This window comes from Corvus moneduloides, chromosome 1 (genome assembly GCF_009650955.1).
Source record: "Corvus moneduloides isolate bCorMon1 chromosome 1, bCorMon1.pri, whole genome shotgun sequence".
NCBI lineage: Eukaryota > Metazoa > Chordata > Aves > Passeriformes > Corvidae > Corvus > Corvus moneduloides.
The window spans coordinates 38,485,438-38,503,135 of record NC_045476.1 but is presented as its reverse complement, the minus strand read 5'-3'; the positions used below and the strand labels follow the sequence as shown (position 1 = coordinate 38,503,135).

The 17,698-nt window shown below is 38.9% G+C and overlaps 1 protein-coding gene across 2 annotated transcripts in view; it reads left to right on the top strand.

The window, feature by feature from the left end:
* The first annotated feature begins 13,226 nt into the window (after positions 1-13,226).
* The window catches only part of TMEM108 (transmembrane protein 108), a 161,977-nt gene continuing 157,505 nt past the window's right edge, over positions 13,227-17,698 (top strand). The window contains exon 1 of one of the 2 annotated variants that reach the window (XM_032106606.1): positions 13,227-13,287. The gene's annotated coding sequence lies outside the window, so the exon portion shown is untranslated. The other variant, XM_032106597.1, reaches the window with a different exon arrangement.

Here is a 17,698-nt window from a genome sequence, read left to right as displayed (position 1 = left end):
TTTGCATAGTTATATATTGTTTCTTGACTTGGTTTCTCCAGTGTAACACTTTTCTTCATCAGCAAGAACCTTGGATTTTGTCCTCTTCTCACAGGTGTTTCCTTTTCCCAGACTAGTTTCTTAACATTTTCAACACTTCCCATTTATTACTCCCCAGCTGTCACATCACACCAATAAATTCATGCAGTAAACATCTCAACAACAGAATAACCTGAGAGAATGTAAATCAGCACAGAGCAGCTCAAAATCTGTCATGATCCAAATTTATGAAGCCCAGAGGTCTATAGATTTGAACCTCAATCACAGTCATCTCACAAAGAAATCTGCAGCCAGTTGTGTGCACCAACACCTACTTTATAACAATCTTCATAAGCAACAGAATCTATTGTTCCATTTCAGGGAAATTCAGTTTTTCTCTCTTAAATGTTTTTCTTACCTATTCTCCTCCCCTCCTTTTCCTTGACAAATCCTGGAAATCAGGCCTTATCGAAAAACCCTCATTTGAAATTTATGTGCAAGGCACAAGTTAAGTAGTCTGTGTGCATGATGTTTGTGTGTGTGTCCGTGACAGAGAGACAAAGCTTACGAAGAATGGCATTAAACCAGCTAATACATTTGGGACAAACAATTAGGCTCCAGATGCTTGTCCCTGGAAACATGTCCATTTTTCCTGACTCAGTCATTTGAGCTAGTAAGAGGTTGTGCCCATCCTACCATCCTAAATAGCATCCTTGCTATTTATCAGAACTATAATAATAGTTTTTTATGCATCAGGTTTTCCTCAACTCATGACTTGCTAGCAAAGCAAAGTCATCTACAGTAGTTAATCTGGATCTGCAATCCTGTCAGCACAGGGTAAATTTGAGTGACATGAAGGAATGGATGTGAGGGATCAAGCACTGAAACATCCAAATGATTCACTGAAAACTAAATGAAGATTTAAGAATACACCTGTTCATCAACCCTGAGACAGCAGTGAATAAATGTGTTTCAGTAATGATCCAAAGAAACAACAAGGCACAGCCCTCTATTACTAGGACTGACAGGAATAAGAGCATGGGAAAATAATTAATTGCTTGCTGCCTGTATTGGATTAAGAAGTGAGTTATCCAAACAAAGATGGAGAACATAAAGTGAATCGATACTTCTTTTTATACCTGATGGGGCAAAAATCTACATGCTTGACTTATGCTGGCACAACCTATTTATAACTGTGCTCCTGCAGACTTAGTGGAATTTTTCCTGTAATCAGATGTTCATTGCAGCACCAATGAACCTTCAGTCAGGACCATGCCTTTCTATTCTTCAGTAGAGCAGCACCTGCAGATGTGAATAAATGTGTCAGAATTGTCATCTTTTATTTTTAGCAAAGTGGATAAAAATTAGGAATTGAGCTATAGCAACCTCTCTCTCTCTCTGAAGTATTTTGTGCAGTTGGAGGTCATTATAGTTGATCTCTGATTTTATGAAGGCTTATGTAAATTAAAATCAGGATTACATAATTCTATGCATTGAAATCTGCTACTATTGTTTTCATGCCAGATAGCTAGCAAATTGATAATAGCACTGTGTATGCAGTGATTAATTCAGAATTACTTTCACAAGCAATGACTGATATAACTATCTTCCTTCTTAAAAAAAATTCCTGAAAATTATTTCCCTTTAAAAAAAATCCATTCTTTTTGTAAAATAACTAATTCCCATTTCTCTGTAATATTACTAATATTTTCCTCCAGACCCTTTAAAGATAAGACAAATAGGCAGCAATCTCAGAAGCATGCAAATCATAGAAACATTTAAATCCTGGCAAATGATTTCTGAGGAACAGTTTTTAAAACAATGTAAACAAGGCAGACTGGAAGGGCAGAATTTTGTTTTAACAACCAGGATTTAGAATCTGACAAAGTTGAAATGAGAGAGATGGAATTGAACTGCTTCTGGCTAGTGAAGTAAATGGCAACTTACCAGACTTTTCTGTTAAAGAAATGCATAAAGAATGCCTCACCTTATCAGGTGCTGCTATTTCCAGTGGCATATACCGTACATTCAATTAGGCAGAACCTTACAAAGAAACTCTGAGCTTCTAGACTACCCTATGTTGTCTTGCTGTACCACCTACAACCTTCAAAATTAACCTTCATTTATACCAAATCTGTAAATCTGTCTCCACATTTTGAGCAAACTCAGGTCTGTTTTTCAATTGTGTCTTCCCTCACATTTTCCATTCAAACAAGAGCAGTGTCCAGAAAATTACAAGTGTACTCATTTATATTTCAGTGAACTTGGGCAGCTCTTTAAGTATGAAGAAGCAGAAACCTTCTTCTAGCAGAAAATGTAGCTTGTTGAACAGGAAATACCTCCCAGGTCATCCTCTTGAATTGTCCCAGTTGCTAAAAAGAGTGGTGGTAAGACCAGGAAACTTAGTATGACTTGTGCCTTATCTATTTTCTTTTGTAATCCAGGGTGTCTGATGAAAATGAGTAAGCATTGCTAGACCATGCTCTAGGTATGTTTTCTTAAGCAACTTATTTTTCATTAAAATTGCCTATACACAAAGATTCATGTTTTTAATATTTCACAGTCATTTGCTGCTTTAGAAAACACTCTTGAAACTGAAATTTCATTTTAAGCAAAATGCAAGGAAAATTAATTCTGCAAGAGGAAACTGTCTGCTTCAAAGCCAGTACCAAACACACAGGGGTTTTTTGCAAGAGCATAATGTCCTTCTGGCCAAAAAAATGTCTGATACCTTACAAAACATTTGGGAATTTGCATCTTCTAAAGGAATTATTTCTTACTCTTTCTGTACAACATTTAGCACTGTTGTTGGTCCCATGACTGACTGGCGCAGTTTCATACTATTTTTAGTATTTCCTTAGACCTTCATTGCTCAGTTCTCTTTAATTTTTTCGCATTATGGACAAAAATATCCCCTGACTATTTGTATGTCTGCTATAAACTTATTAACCAAGATTGTTTGTGTCAGGCAAACAGATTTCATTTCAAAGTGAAATGTAGGTTGTTTCCCTTCCTTTCAATTCTTATGTGTTTCCTATCCTTCGGTCACGAAGTTGACCAATTACAATTACACTCCAGAGGAGATTATCCCGAACAGGTTTTGATCTAATGCAAAAGATATCTCCGTTTTCTTTTCATTTCCCCTTGTATTCAGGGGCATTAGTTATTTATAACCTGGTAATTATTTTTAGTCATTCAGCGGAACAAGATAGGAAGAAAGCAACAGGTAAAGAGAAGGTAAAATCACTTCTGAAGCTAAAAGAAATACATTGTTTCAAAAGCAAAATCCTCATTTGGATCTAAAATGAAGTTCTTGATCCTTGGAGTCAACAGCAGGGCTTATATTGACGTCAGCTGGACAGTGCCACTGCCAGAGGTCTTGTGATGCCACTGCAAATGTGCAAAGGGATGAGAGAGCCAGTAGCAGCTATTGAAGTACAAAAATACTGGTAGGTCAGCATTATGTAAACCATGACTGTGTATTTAATTTTTCAAATTTTTTTTTTTTATAATTCTGGTGTTGTTCAGGCAGACTTTTAACCAAGTTTGTCTCTTTAGACTACATTTTCTTTTGCCTGGGTGTATTGTATTCCTCATATGATCTTTCTTGCCATGGCTAGAACAGAAAGGAAATAAAAATCAGAAGGAAAGAGGAGAATCAGTTCTAGTTTGCTTTAATAGTGGTGGAGTCAAAGCTGATATTAATATAGATAATGTGAGAACACAAAGTTTTCCTGACAGTCATGCAGAGAAACTTTTGTGATTGGAAATACCTGTAGTGAGCAATGAAAATATATATATGTGCATGTAACTATGTGCATGCAGCTGACAAAGAAAAGCAGGTTCCTTCACTGCTTACTTTGAGAAATGGAGAATTGCAGCTCTCCATTAGGTAAAGCATTTCTTGGAGGAGATGAATAAGCAAGTGCCTAGCAAGGCATTGGTGAAGGTTGAATAGGGCTGAGATGAGGCAGGTGCCACACTGAATGGCATTATAAATCAAAAGGCACGGAATAAATAAAAACACTGCTTGGAAGAAGTTGATTATGGATTGGCTAAAATTTGCCTTGAATCTGTGATGAGGCTGGAGGGGCAGAGGAAGAATGAGTTTAGAGATTTCTTATTGAAGGAGGATGAACTCTGAAGACTTAGCTGTCTGAAACAGGTACTAAATAATTAAAGCTGTAAGTTGTCTAGGATAAAAATGGTTACATCAAAGCTGAAATGTGGTCAGTGTCTCCTAAAATGAATTCAGAAGGAGAAAGGAAAATTTAAACGTTTGTTTGAATTCAAACGTGTGTTGCATGAGTGCTAAAATTCCACAGGCAAATTACATTAGTTTTACAAATGTCCTTTGTTTTCTGTTCATTTCTTCATTCTTTCCTTCCATCATTCCAACAATAACTGTAGTGGGAAAAAACTACTCATGGTCCTCCTCTAAGGCAAAACAAATTGAAAAAAGAACAGCACCAAAACATACTCATTCTTTTTTACCAAATACAGCATTGCCTTTACATTTTCTCTAATTAATTTAATTTTTGAATGGCATCTTAGGAAAAATAATTTATACACTGAGGTACTACTCACACAAGTGAAAAATTCAGTAAACTGTTAATATTGTAAATCTGTTACAATTTTCTCTGCTCCATTACATGCACATGACTTAAGTTGAAGCTCAGCATATTTGAAAAATCGGACGTAATTTTGAGTCCTGAGGGAGCAAGGCTTAATAAGTACTCATACTTCTTCCTGCTTCATTATTACTAGATTATTGCTTTCTTATTCCACTATCTTAACTTGTATGACTTGACAGTTCAAATAGAAACTCATTGACTTGAAAATGAGCCCTGTTCAGTTGGCTCTACAACTTTTGCCTTAGAGGAGAATTTTTAATGATGTAAACCTTGAGAAACTGCAGACACTTGCATAGGAAGAGAAAAGAATGAGGCAAATATTTCCACTTTGTCTTCAAGAGAAGAAAGGGTATGCAGCGAACAGGGTATTTTTTGTTCCTTTGTCTGCAGTTCTTAACCAAAAGCTTTAACGTTTCTGAACTCCTTATTCAAGCAAAATTAACTTCAAAGTCTCAGAATAGTTTACAGGCCTGTAAAACCATTAGGATCATCTTGGTTGATGTGTGAACTGCTAGAGGGTTAATAACAAGGCTGAATTAAGCAAACAGACACAGAGATTGGAAACCACCATTTTCCATGTACAGTGAGGAAGTTACAGGACAGATGGAAGACATGTAAACTCTTCAATGGCCTAAGAAAACTCCTTCGCTTTTGAGCTGAAAAGCTTGATGCTAATGCTGAAAAAATAGTGTTTATTTGGGAACACTGATGAAAGAGGACATGGATGCTGTGTTGGAATTGAGCTGCAAATCACAACATATTTGCTACTGCATGTGTGCACATTCACACTCAGACATAGTTTGCTATCTATTCTGTGAATTCACAGCATGGTGTGACGCCCCTAGTGAGGGATTCCCAAGCCCCCTAGGGTTGGTTGGTTCAAGTGCAGAAGTCCTGCTACTGTAAGTCCAGGCTCAGCAGCTACCAGCCCAACTCCTTACACTGCTACCACAGGGCTGGGTAAATTAGTACAAATTTCACAGCCTGAATACACCTATTTTCTTTCCAAGGATTGGCTTGCTGGCGTTCCAATGCATTGGATACTGTTCATTTCAGAGTGTGACCAATGTTCAGCTAAACACCTCTAAGTGTGACACATTATGAACAAATTCACCCACATTTGGGACCCTCCTTTATACTGGACATGTGTAAGAAGCCAAAACATTTGCTGATCCATCCTTTCCAGGAAAGTCCCTACATGATTCATGCAAATATCAGCAATTGTGCTACCTGCACTGAGTAACTTGTAATTGCTTTAAAATCTAGACAAAGTGGAGGGTGTGCTTGCTTTATTGGATGTTCAGAGGTTATGGAGCTTGCCAAGAGACTAAAGACCTGCTTACAGCCATCTGCAGAAGTGTCAGTCTGTGGCTGCATCTGGTTAACAGTGGGAGGGTTATTACGAGTCCCTGAGGAGTGTCCTGACAGTGCATCACCTGAGCCCAGCACTCTTACCAACAGGAAACCAGGGAATGGCACTCTTTAAGACTCATCTCTCTGATCGTAATGCTGTGTCTGACAATTAATGTCAAAGTTAATTAATAGAGCTAATTCATACACATTATGAGATAAATACCCAAATAATATCATCAGAACTGATGTGGCAAATGTAGAATTTGGAGATTTGTATTGCAAAGCTACAGACTGGTCTTTCCAGAATTTTGGAAGAGTCAAACACCTGAACCCACAGGAAACCAATGGGCAGAGATTGTTTAGAAGGTAGGCCCTGTGAAAATGGCTGAGAACCTTTTACAAGCAGGGATGAAAGCAACAAATGGCAGAAATGGTAGGCAAAAAGAGGATGACCAAGTGGATGGAAAACAAAGAGGGATTTTTTGCCCTGGACTATACTAAAAGAAAGGAGAGCACTCTCTCAAAATTATTTTATTTTTCCTGTAAACAAAAATATCACACTCTGTCAATAAAAATAATCAAAAGAAATCAATATACTAGAACAGAATTCTCCTGCCAGGTTTCCATGTAGTCAGTATTTTTACTCTTTTCTTTTTTTTTTTTCCCACAGAAAACAGCCATATTTTATTTGTTCTGTCAATGCTCCACATTTATTTTAATAATAAACAAAAGGCAGATACCTTGGCCATACCTTCTATTTGGCTGAAATACTTTCATACTTTAATTGGAAGTCATATTTAGACAAGATACCTTCTTTTTCTCAACAAAGTGATAAAAAATACTGTTGTCAGAACATGGAAGCTGTTGTGGAACTCTTCTGGAAAGCTGCTCTGCCTGGGGCATTTCCAGGAGTCACACCATCAGACAAGTAATGCACAACTGAATCAAAATCCAGCAGTATGCTTTGTGGTCGAATGCACTTAAAAATCTCTACAAAATGCTAATGTTTACATGGCTGAATTTACAGCCCCTGAAAAAGACTTATAAAATTGTTTTGTTAACGCAGTTGTTCAAATACTTTCATCCAGCTATCAAGAAGAGATCCAGCAGGCTCTAAATGGTTACATTTTCATAAAACCCAGAAATAACAGTGCCATGATGGCAGAGGGATAGTTTTCTAATTGGATCAGGGACAGTGGAAACAATTTTAATCAGACATCTGTTTCTGAAGTCTCACTTCCTAGACTTGTAAGTTATGTGACAATTAATTTTCAGTACAAAGTGTCGCAATATTTGAGGTTGGAAACATGAATTTTCTATTCCTTATCTATTCCTTCTCTCCCTGAAATGCACAGAAGAATGTCAGAAGAAGACAAATAGCACATCTTATTTTAGTCTTCTTAATTTGGAGAACTATAATAATTAATTAATCCAACACCTTGCTAATTGGAACATGATTGTAGTTTTAGAGATTTTTGCATTTAGGAATAAGAACTGCACTATCTTTTCAGGGGAACTTTTAGCTTAATATAACCCTTTGCAACTTATTTAAAGTCTTCACTGTATATATAATTGTGGCTTCTGCAAAGTTATTTTACAAAAAAATGCATCTAATAAAAAACTGCTAGAGATACTATAAATCTGGACAGAACAGCTCCAAAGGAAAAGAGATGCAATTTAGGAAGAAAAAGCAAGGAAAATTTTACTTTACCTGTAAATGAAATGACACGTGACAGATGGTGAGCACAATCTTGGGTAATCTGTTAGTCCTTGTGAGTGAAATCAATTAAGTTTAGAAAATCTATTTATTGCCAGGGAGATTAAAAACTAATTAGCAATTATAAAGAAATCTGAAAAGATCCTAATTATAATGAAGCAATGAATTTAGTTTCTGCACAGGAGGGAGGTTCTAAATACATGGGAATTTTGTATATTATCTTTTGTTTATTAAGAAAATAGCAAGCCCTATCTTTTTGGTATTTTGGTGATGATGTCTGGAAAGGCCACCTGGATATTTTTATCACAATGCTGACACAATAGCAACATCCCTAATACCAGTTCATTAAAACTCAACTGCAGGATTAAGTACTTAGCTAAGAGCATTTTGCAACAGATAAGAAAATAATCTTGTATTTTTTTTAAATTTTCATATTCTTTCATCTTTTCCTGCAGTTGCATTTAGTTTTAATTAGCCTTTTACTTGCAACATTAAAATAATATTTTTTTCTTTTTCTAAGAGTTGGGCATAAGGAGAATAATTTAATTTCCACAATAAGTTTCCATGAGATGTACATCACCTGGGCTCTTTGACTGCTGGAAAGCACGTGTTAAACCCCAGCCTAAAGTTGGTGGTGGAACATTTCTGTCAACTATACAGACATAAACTAGAGAAACACCTGAAATGAAGGAAAAGTCAACAACAACAAATCCCTGGAGTTTATGGGACACGTGAAGATATGTGGCTTGTTGAAGAGCCTTAGGTATGTTGTGGAGGGAGGTCTTATCGTCACTTGCTGTCCAGATTGCCTGAGTTTCTTCCCTGCTGTGCCACTGTTGTTATTCTTGACTCTGATAGACACATGGTAAAATGGAACTTAAGCCTCCACTGTTTTGGTGTGATGTGACGACCTTTCAGGAACACAGCTCCCACCAGCAGTGATTGCTCGAGCAGTACTAGGAATTCTTTATGGATAAGGGCTACTTTAAGCTAGTTTTCCTTGTTAACATGTTTTTAAAATTGCTTTTCTCTGTGTAAATTACTCTCTTTGTGCTGAACCAAAAAACCAAATAACCCTAAGTTTACTTTCAGCTACCAGTGATCTTCCTCATAAATGTGTTTCATTAAGATATGGGTGAGGTATACACACATCCTCAACACATCTGGTTTTGAACAATCTCTTCAGCACATTTATAAGAGAAGCATCCACATTTCAAAACCTGATATGTAATATTTAGATACAGAACTAAAATAATCGTGGCAAGCATTGACAATGTTATACTTTAGTTTACTCTTTTCAGCGGTATACTCCATGCTCTTCTGCAGAACCCCTAAACAGCTACAGGCTCATCCAATCAAAAGTACTCTCAAAGTTTTTTGAATTCTCCTGTAAAACCTAAGGTTTTTCCTTCCCTCTATGAGAACTTTCAAAGCATTAGTAATTTTTTTTTGTTTTGTTGAAGGTTTTGTATTTTTAATATATTGCTTCTTTTCCAATCTCTAAGATATTATTTGCTTAATTAACTGCTTGGAGACTTCTGTTATGTTCATGCAACCAGCACAAGAACAACTTTCCCCTATTAATAGCTGCCTTTTTGAGAGCCCATCTTAATCAATATGCATCAAAACAAAATCTGTGATAACTTTCCTCAAACCATTTAATATATAAGCATGTCTTATGTGTAAATGCCTTTGGCATTCATAGCTGATCATCTTTTCCTTCTTCAGTCCTTCCCTTTCTCTTTATAAATTCTGGGGAGCTATGAGATGCTTCTGAGAGACAAAAGAGGATAAAAACCCCCAGACACTAAATTTAAGGTTTTTGAAGTCTGTAGGCTTAACGTTGGATTTCCAGGACCATGTATAAACATTTAATTAAAAAGTGCTCAGTCCTAGAGCTGCTAGGTATTTATAGCTTCTACAGGCAGGTAAGCATTTAAAATGCCTGAAAATCAAACTATTTAATTAAATATTTTAACCATGTATTCAGGGACCCAATGTTAAGCATAAGCATAAATACAAAATTACAGTAGTAAAAGAACACTCCACCACCTGCTGTTATCTGACTTCACAATCAAAATTAATCCATTGGATGCAAAATTAGAAACATTGTTTTTTAAACTTTCTAAAATACCTCAAGCCAATGCTGTGGTCCTGAATGAATGAAACTCCAGTATTTTCCTTATTCTTCACTACTTTTGTTGAATCTTTGTGAGGTCCTTCCTTCTTTCATTCTAACTTATCCTTCTTAGCACATACATAATTTCATGACTTTGTAAAGACCTAGAGATGAATTAAATTTGAGATGAAAGGAAAAGAGATTAATAGTGAAAAGGAAGAAGCTTTCTACTTTAAAAACGTGGCTCAAATACTACAGATTCATGGCCAGTGCTTTTCTGAGAAGTATTTATGATCACAGATGTTTATAAGCGAAGACATTTTTGTAAAAACCCTTCATGTTTCAGAGACAGTTTTATGCATCTAAGGAACATATTCTTAACTCATCTCCAGGTTTTATTTTTAGAGCAGTGCCACAATATTTTAGTATAATTTATTAAAAATTTAATATGCTGGTAGCTCAAGTTGTAAATGAAGCATGTAGGAGGAGAGGGATTACTACTGTACAGCTTCTGCAACAGGGAATAATTATAGTCCTTCTAGAAAAAGAAGGGGGTGGGAAAATACTGTGTAATAAGTTGTGTATAGTTTTTCCTTTCAGTGACAGACTGATTCAGTTTTAAAAACTGCAAACCTCCAAGCTCCTGCTGGGTGTTGGTTACCCACCATGCGACCGGCCTACAGAGAGAAGGAATGGATACAGTCAGAGGACTCATCTGTGATTCCTCGTGGCTGTAGCTCTGAGAGTCGACAACTCAGTGTTGCTTGTGCACCTCATCCTGCTCCTTTGAGGCTGATGGGGATCTATCAGGCTTCAGTTCTCTTGAGTGCTAAGGAGTCCTTCAAGGACAAAGAATTCTTGTATATACCCTTGTTCATCCCATTTTACAACTTCCTTTCATTTTGCAAAGATAAATTTTACTTTATGTCTAAATCAGTTCAATTTGGATTTTCTATGCACTAAAAATTTACATTTATTTTGGTTTGACACACCTTTTTTTTTTTCCATTAGGTAGAAGATGAATAATGTCATGTGTTTTTACAAGTCCTATGAGGATTCTGAAAATTTCTTATAACTATAGTTATAACATCAAAAAGAATTTTTTTTCAGTGAGAAAGAAATTCCAATCTTTTCCATTTGTCCTTTATAATTACTTATGAATTACCTCAAAGGAGCCAAGCTTGCTAGCTTTTTTGACCAGAGACAACATAACCTCTCTTCAAAGTGTGAGTCTCTGAAGTGGCTGAACTTTAGTCTTCTTCAGAAAATATCTTTTAACCTGTAAATGTCTATTGCTGGCTAGTTAAATAAACTGCCTTAAAATGGTCAACCTCAGTATGTGAAACATAGGCAGACGAGTGATCTCTCTGAAACATGGTTTCCATATGTGGTTTGTGTGAACCCTGGGATAATGTTTTCTTAGCAGCTGAAATTTCCTCCTGAACTGTACTAAGCAACTATAGAAGAAAAAAAGCTTTCACAGAACAAAATTATTTTAGCATTAGTTTAGCAGAGTTGATGGACATTCTGCCAAACAAATCCCCTCTGTGAGGAGCAAAGGGGTCTAACTTCAGGCTGTTAGTTTATTCCATATGGGGCAGCAGGTAGATTAGGCAGACTGATGCTCCTTCTCTGTTTCACTATTAACCAGAGTATCCACAGACTGGCAGACATAATTGAGGCTGCCAGCCTGGGAAACTCTCCTCATATCTATTTGCTCATCATATAGGAAGGTGAAAATCTTACACTTCCTAGTCAGTAATAGGTTACTCTTACTACAGCTTCATTAACACATTTAGCCTAATAATTTAATAGTTGTACTGTGATTGAAAACATAGCTAACTGCAGATGTTGTTAGTTGTTGGTGTATGATATAGATTCAGCCATTCATGCAGTGACTTGAAGGAAATTTGGGGCAAAAGAAGAAATGAGAAGGGAAAGCCTGAAAAACACAGCAGTGGTTGGTTTTTTTACTACTGACAAAGTAAAATCTCACTGAATAATCCATAGTTTCAATGTTGGTAATATTTTACCAGCAGCAACTCTTTCTTTAATTGGAAGGAAGATTACAAAGATCGTAAAGCCTCTTGAATGAAGTGCTGAGCAACCAGGCAGATGGGGAGACCTTGTTTGGCCTTTCAATGTCTAAAAGGGGGCTTATAAGAAAGATAAGAACAAAGTTTTCAGTTGGGGCAGTTGTGATAGGGTAAGGGGTAGTGGTTTTAATCTAATAGAGTGTAGGTTCAGAGGGTGGTAAAACACTGGGTTCCCCAGAGAGGTGCTGGATGCCCCATTCCCGGTAAGATTCAAGGTCGGGTTGGACAGAGCTTGGAACAACCTGATCTATTTGAAGTTGTCCTTGCTCATTGCAGGGGTGTTGGACTAAATGACCTTTAAAGGTCCTTTCCAACCCAAACCATTCTGTGATTGTTCTATACATCAGAATCTCTGTGTACCATTTTGCACTCTTAAGTCCTAAATTCCTGACACACTCAACATTTCCACTGAAGTAATAAGAAGTAAAAAGTAAGACAGCCTACACTGCCAGAAGACAGATGTAGCAGGTTTGTATTGGCTGAAAATAATTATACAGCAATAGCAAACCTAAGGCAAAAAGAGGTAACCAAAAAAAGGTAGGATTTTTCCCTCTATTGGTTAATATAAAAAAATGCCAACCAATAATGATTGTGGCTAACGAGGGGAGAGGAAGGAAAATGTTCGTGAAGCAGTAGTGCTTTGGGTAAGGCATTGAACAGGAAGGGACCTGGGTTGAGAGCTACCACCGTTTCTAGATCTACACTTCCGAGGCTCAGTTTCTCTTGTACCAGCCACACCAAGGTCCCTGCAAACGTTCCCTTGCCTACGGGATAAATCCTAACTCAGCAGTAGTAAATGTCCTTTGGAGGTCTCTTCCAGCCAGGCTCAAACCTGTAAGAGCTGTCCTGATAGCATACGAGCCCTGGTGTAAACGAGTGGTAAAATACTGCCAGGATGTCAAACAACCCACTGCTCGCAGCGGAAGGGGCTGTGTGGAGGGAACCGCTGTGGCAGCCACCTGTAATTTCACCGGAACGCCGTATTCCTGCCAACACCTTCTGTCGTGCAGTTAACCTTTCCAGCCCGGCCACGCTAAGCCCCGGGCTTCCCCTCTCGGCGTACTTACGGCTAATCCCCCCTCCCAGCCCCGGTAAAACCCTGCCCCTGACAGCCCCTGCCGCAGCCGCGGCTTCTCATTCACATTCGCTGCCCGCGCCTCGCCCCCCGCCGCCGCTCCGCGCCCCCGCGGCGGGGCCGCCGCCGCCTCCCCCGCCCTGCCGCAGCCAGGGACCCTTCCCGGGGAGGCCGGGCCGGCGGAGCCCCGCCCGCCGCCGGGGCAGCAGCAGAAGCAGCAGCAGCAGCAGGAGCAGCAAGAGCAGCAGCGCCGCTCGCTCCGCAGCGCAGCGGAGGTGAGCGGCGGCGGTAAGCGGCGGCCGGCTCTTTCTTGCCGGGGCTCCGCCGCCGGGGCGGGGGCTGCGCGCTTCGGTTCGGCGGCACAAGCTCCGGAGTCAGGGGTGCGAGAGGGATCGGGCTCCGCTTGTGAGACGCATTCGCTTATCGGTTTGTCTTCTTATTCTTGTTTCACGAGAGATCATCTGAAGTGGCAGCAGCCTGGTGGCTTGCACCGATAGTTTAAGGAGCATTGCGTTGTAACTGTCCTTCTGCAGCGTAGTGGGCTCGGTTATATGTGAATAAGCAGTTTCAGGGGTAGGCATGTAGTGAAAATAGCGTGTGGATTTTTCCCACTTTTTCCGAATGGGTGGGAGCTGCGAGGGAAGGGGATATTAGTATCTATCATTGCATGAAAAGCATCATATCTCGGGTAGAAGGCAGGATGTTTTTATTTTTTTTGTTTTTCAGGCAGGAACTACCAGGTGCTTGTCATGACCAGTTTGCAGAGATGTGTGTTAGTAATACACAGCCAAAGGCACGAGACTGCTCCATATCGTAATGAACTGAGCCTGTGGCTTGCGTGTTGTATTTAAAGTAGAACACTGCATGTGAGACGGCATTCTTTTTAAAAGATGTCTTGAAGTGTAACCACAGAAAAAGCCTGTTGTAGTAGTGATAGGCAGTTTACTAGAGATAGCCTTCATGTATTTCTCTCATATAGTAGGAGGGGCCAGATGACTGTTTCAGGAAAATATTTTAAAATATTTTAAAGCATAGATGGTTGTAACAGAGATAAAACAACTATGGATGAGTAATTAAGGATTGAACAGACTTATATGGGAAAAATTGGGGAGGAAATTGAACTACGCTATGAATAAATGGCCATGCTTGTGCAGCAGAATTACAGAATACATACTGTATGAGAGAAAATTCACCTCTCTCAACTGCAGAAAGCAGTCAGGCATTCAAGGTCTGTGGAGGGAGTCCTTTATATCAAGAGGCTGCTGTGGAAAAAGCTGCTAATTAAAGCAAGCAGGATCAGTTCCTCTTTATCGACAATTTAATGTTTAAAAATGACCCTTTGACTGCCTGAGAAGGTAAATCAGCAATGAGAATGTGCTTTTGATGAATGAAGGTGTCATTTTACACCTGGCCTTTATTTTTTGGGGGGCATGGGGGAGGAGGGGAAAGTGTGCAAATTAGTAGATTGGGGAATGCAATCAAAAGGAAAAAAAAATGAAGCAATCATTTTCTGATAATGCTTTGCAGCACTACCTGTGGAAAGCAGATGCAACGGTTCAAATCTATGTTAAGTTCTGAGTCTGATGTTTGCAGAGTGATTTTAACCAGATAATTTGTAGGAATAGATAACAGTATAGTAACAGTGACACTACCTGTATCTGAAGATATTCTAGTGACTTAAAAACTTAATTAGATCTAAAACTACACATGCAAGCAACTGGCTGTTGCCTACTACGCTGTTGTCCCAGAGTGACCTATTCCCCTCTAGTTTATGTCAGACTTACTGTAAGTCATAATCATAAAGTAGTATTTTATGCAGTGAAATGGTTATGCTAAATTTCTTACGAGCTATTCTGATTGTGGTGGACCCTGCTAATCAGTTGTGTGAACACCAGTTATTCCTTTAAAAAAAATGTGTTACTTCTGAGGATTCGAAAACTGCAGAAACATCTTTAATCCTATTAGAACTGATGGAATTTGCTCTGCCCTTGTAAACTGATGTTCTCTAGACTAATGCCAGGTATGGAACAGTTTGAACTTTTGTCTTTCCACTGGAGAGATTAAAGAAAGAGGGAAGCCAGTTACAAGTGTTACAATGGCAGAGATGTAATTATGTGATTGCACCCAGGATCTGCAGTTACAACAGCCTAATGCAGAATAAAATAAAACAAAACTCAAGTTTATTATTGACAAAATCTTTTATTTCTGCTAATAAAATGGATGTGTCAATATAATGCTGACATATCTGCAATACTGTGCATACATTAAAGAGATTTTATGTGTTGTCACTGCCTTTAAAAGTTTGACAACACTGGGCAATCTTTCCTCTCCTGGCAACAGGAGGCAATATTCCTAAGTGCTTGTGCTGTAGCATCTGCTCTGGTGCTGCCTTCGATTGGAGGTCTTGCCAGGGCTGAGTTTTGCCTTAGCAGATAAGCTGAATCAGCACAGATTACATTTCTTCACAGCCTGTAGCTCCATGAAACAAGAGTTCAGCTAAGCCAAATCCCTTGGTGGCCACGCAACAGACCTCAGTTGCATCAAGAAAACCAACCAACTCACGCTCCAGTCTAGTCACTGGATTGTAGGTAGACCAGAAGTTTTGGCCATGCTATAAATTAGATTGATCAATTGCCAGGTAAATTGAGGCAATTAATGTAATTAATTCTAGTGTATGTGTTTGCAAATGATTTATTCTTGTCAGAGTTTGTAGATCTGTGTAGAAAACCTTCCCTGACTTGTTCCATGACATCCTTGCTTGTGCAAAATATGAACTGGTATGCCTGGCTGTACTTACTAAATGACTAAATGAATTAATAAGAAACATATGATTTTTTATTAATAGGTACTAAGTTTTTGCATCCAAAGCTCAGCTGTGTTGTGGAGCAGAACTAAAGACAATATGGTGGTTAGAAGAGATCTCCTTTGAGTGATAGGGAGCAATTTCATGACTGTGATACTGAAGATATTTAATCAATAGAACTTAAAATCAATAGAAATTTAAGTGAACCAAAAATCTTGTTATTCCCTGAATTATTTCAAGGAAACCACTAGACACAGTTACTGTGGGGTAACTATGAATGACTCATCTGGAGACATGTGCTGGCCACAGTAAATATACAAAATAGAAAGAATGAAAATTTCTGTTAAGTTTTTAACTTAGCAGCCAAAAAGAGAAAGCTTCATAGTTAACTCTCTTGTCTGACTGAAGACTGAGTTATTCTTCAAAAGAAACAACAGTGAGTCCAGGTTACAACTTTGGATCTGCTCTGTAGTCTGTTATAAATAAAGCTTTTCAGACTTCGAATTTGAGATACTAGGACTCAGAATGGTGAGGTTAGAGGTGTTACCAGTAGATCATTAATAACAGGAGTGTGGTAAGTGTTGAAATAAGGAGTGATGTGTGTAGGAAAGGATGACCTATCTCTTGCTCCTGGCTGATGGAGGAAATGAATTATGCAGAACACTTAGCCCCCTCTTTGGGCAAGAACATGACACATCTCTGCTTGGTACTGAGTAATCCTTGCCACTGACGATGATATATGTAATCCACAGGTAAAACACTCATTGTGACCTTTGGTTTACTGATAGCATTCCCTGAAAGAACTGTATGAGCTGGCATGCTTGCCAGTTTTCCTTTGAAAAGCTCTCTGGAGCTGGGTAAGGGTCCAACTTGTTCTTTATTATGGCAATGAATTCTCTGTGCTTTCTCTTCATTCTTTCTGCATCAGAAAAGCAGGTTTTATCCAGTGTGCTGGGAGGCTGAGGGAAAGATTTGCTAAAAATTGCCTTGGCAGTCACCATTTGGGAGCATGATATAAAGGGCAAGACATAAATGTAATTCTACAAGTGGGTAATGCATTAAATGCTGAAAGTAGAAGTACTGATCTTGCTGCAGGCAGCAGTGACCACTGGAGCTTTTCTCCTAAGAAAAGCATAAAAGGAGCCGCATGATTCTTAGAGGAAGAAGCATCTCTAACATCTAGGTACATTTTCAAAGTCATTTTTTCATCAGTCCATTCCATCCCTGAAGTGTGGAGACCTCAACTGAAATTCTCACATACTGTTCAGGACCAAGTTTTTAATTTAGCCAGGTCAGTAACATACTATGGTGAACCTGTTTCAAAAAAAGAGTTAAGTAAATTTGGGAACAGGGTTCTGTTTACAGGGTTGTAGAATTGCTGATGTTGCAGGGGCCTCTGGATGTTGTGTGGTCCCATTCCCTGCTCAAAACATGTAGAGCAGGTTGTGCAGGACTGTGTGCAGCTGAATTTTGAATGTCTCCAGTCTCTGGGGTTGGCGACTCCACTGCCTCTCTGGGTCACCTGTATCTGTATTGGACCAATCTCACAGTGAGAGTTTTCTTCTGTTTAAATGCAGTTGCTTGTGTTTTCAGTTGTGCCTGTTTCATCTTGTTCGTTCAGTGAGGCCCTGAGAAGAGCCTGGTTTCATCTTCTTTGCTGTCCCTTCTTTGTCATGTGGGCATGCTCCTTGTCCGTGGTCAGCTTGTCCACTAAGGGTCCCAGATCTTGCTCTGCAAACCCATTTTGCCAGCCAGTTGCCCTCCAACCTCTGCTAGTACAGAAGGAAAGAGAGGTCTAAACAGAAAGGCTGGAAGAAGAGAAAACGACAAAGGGAAAAGAGTAGGAGATGTGGTGGGAGGTGGGTGGGAGTGTGCAGAGGAAT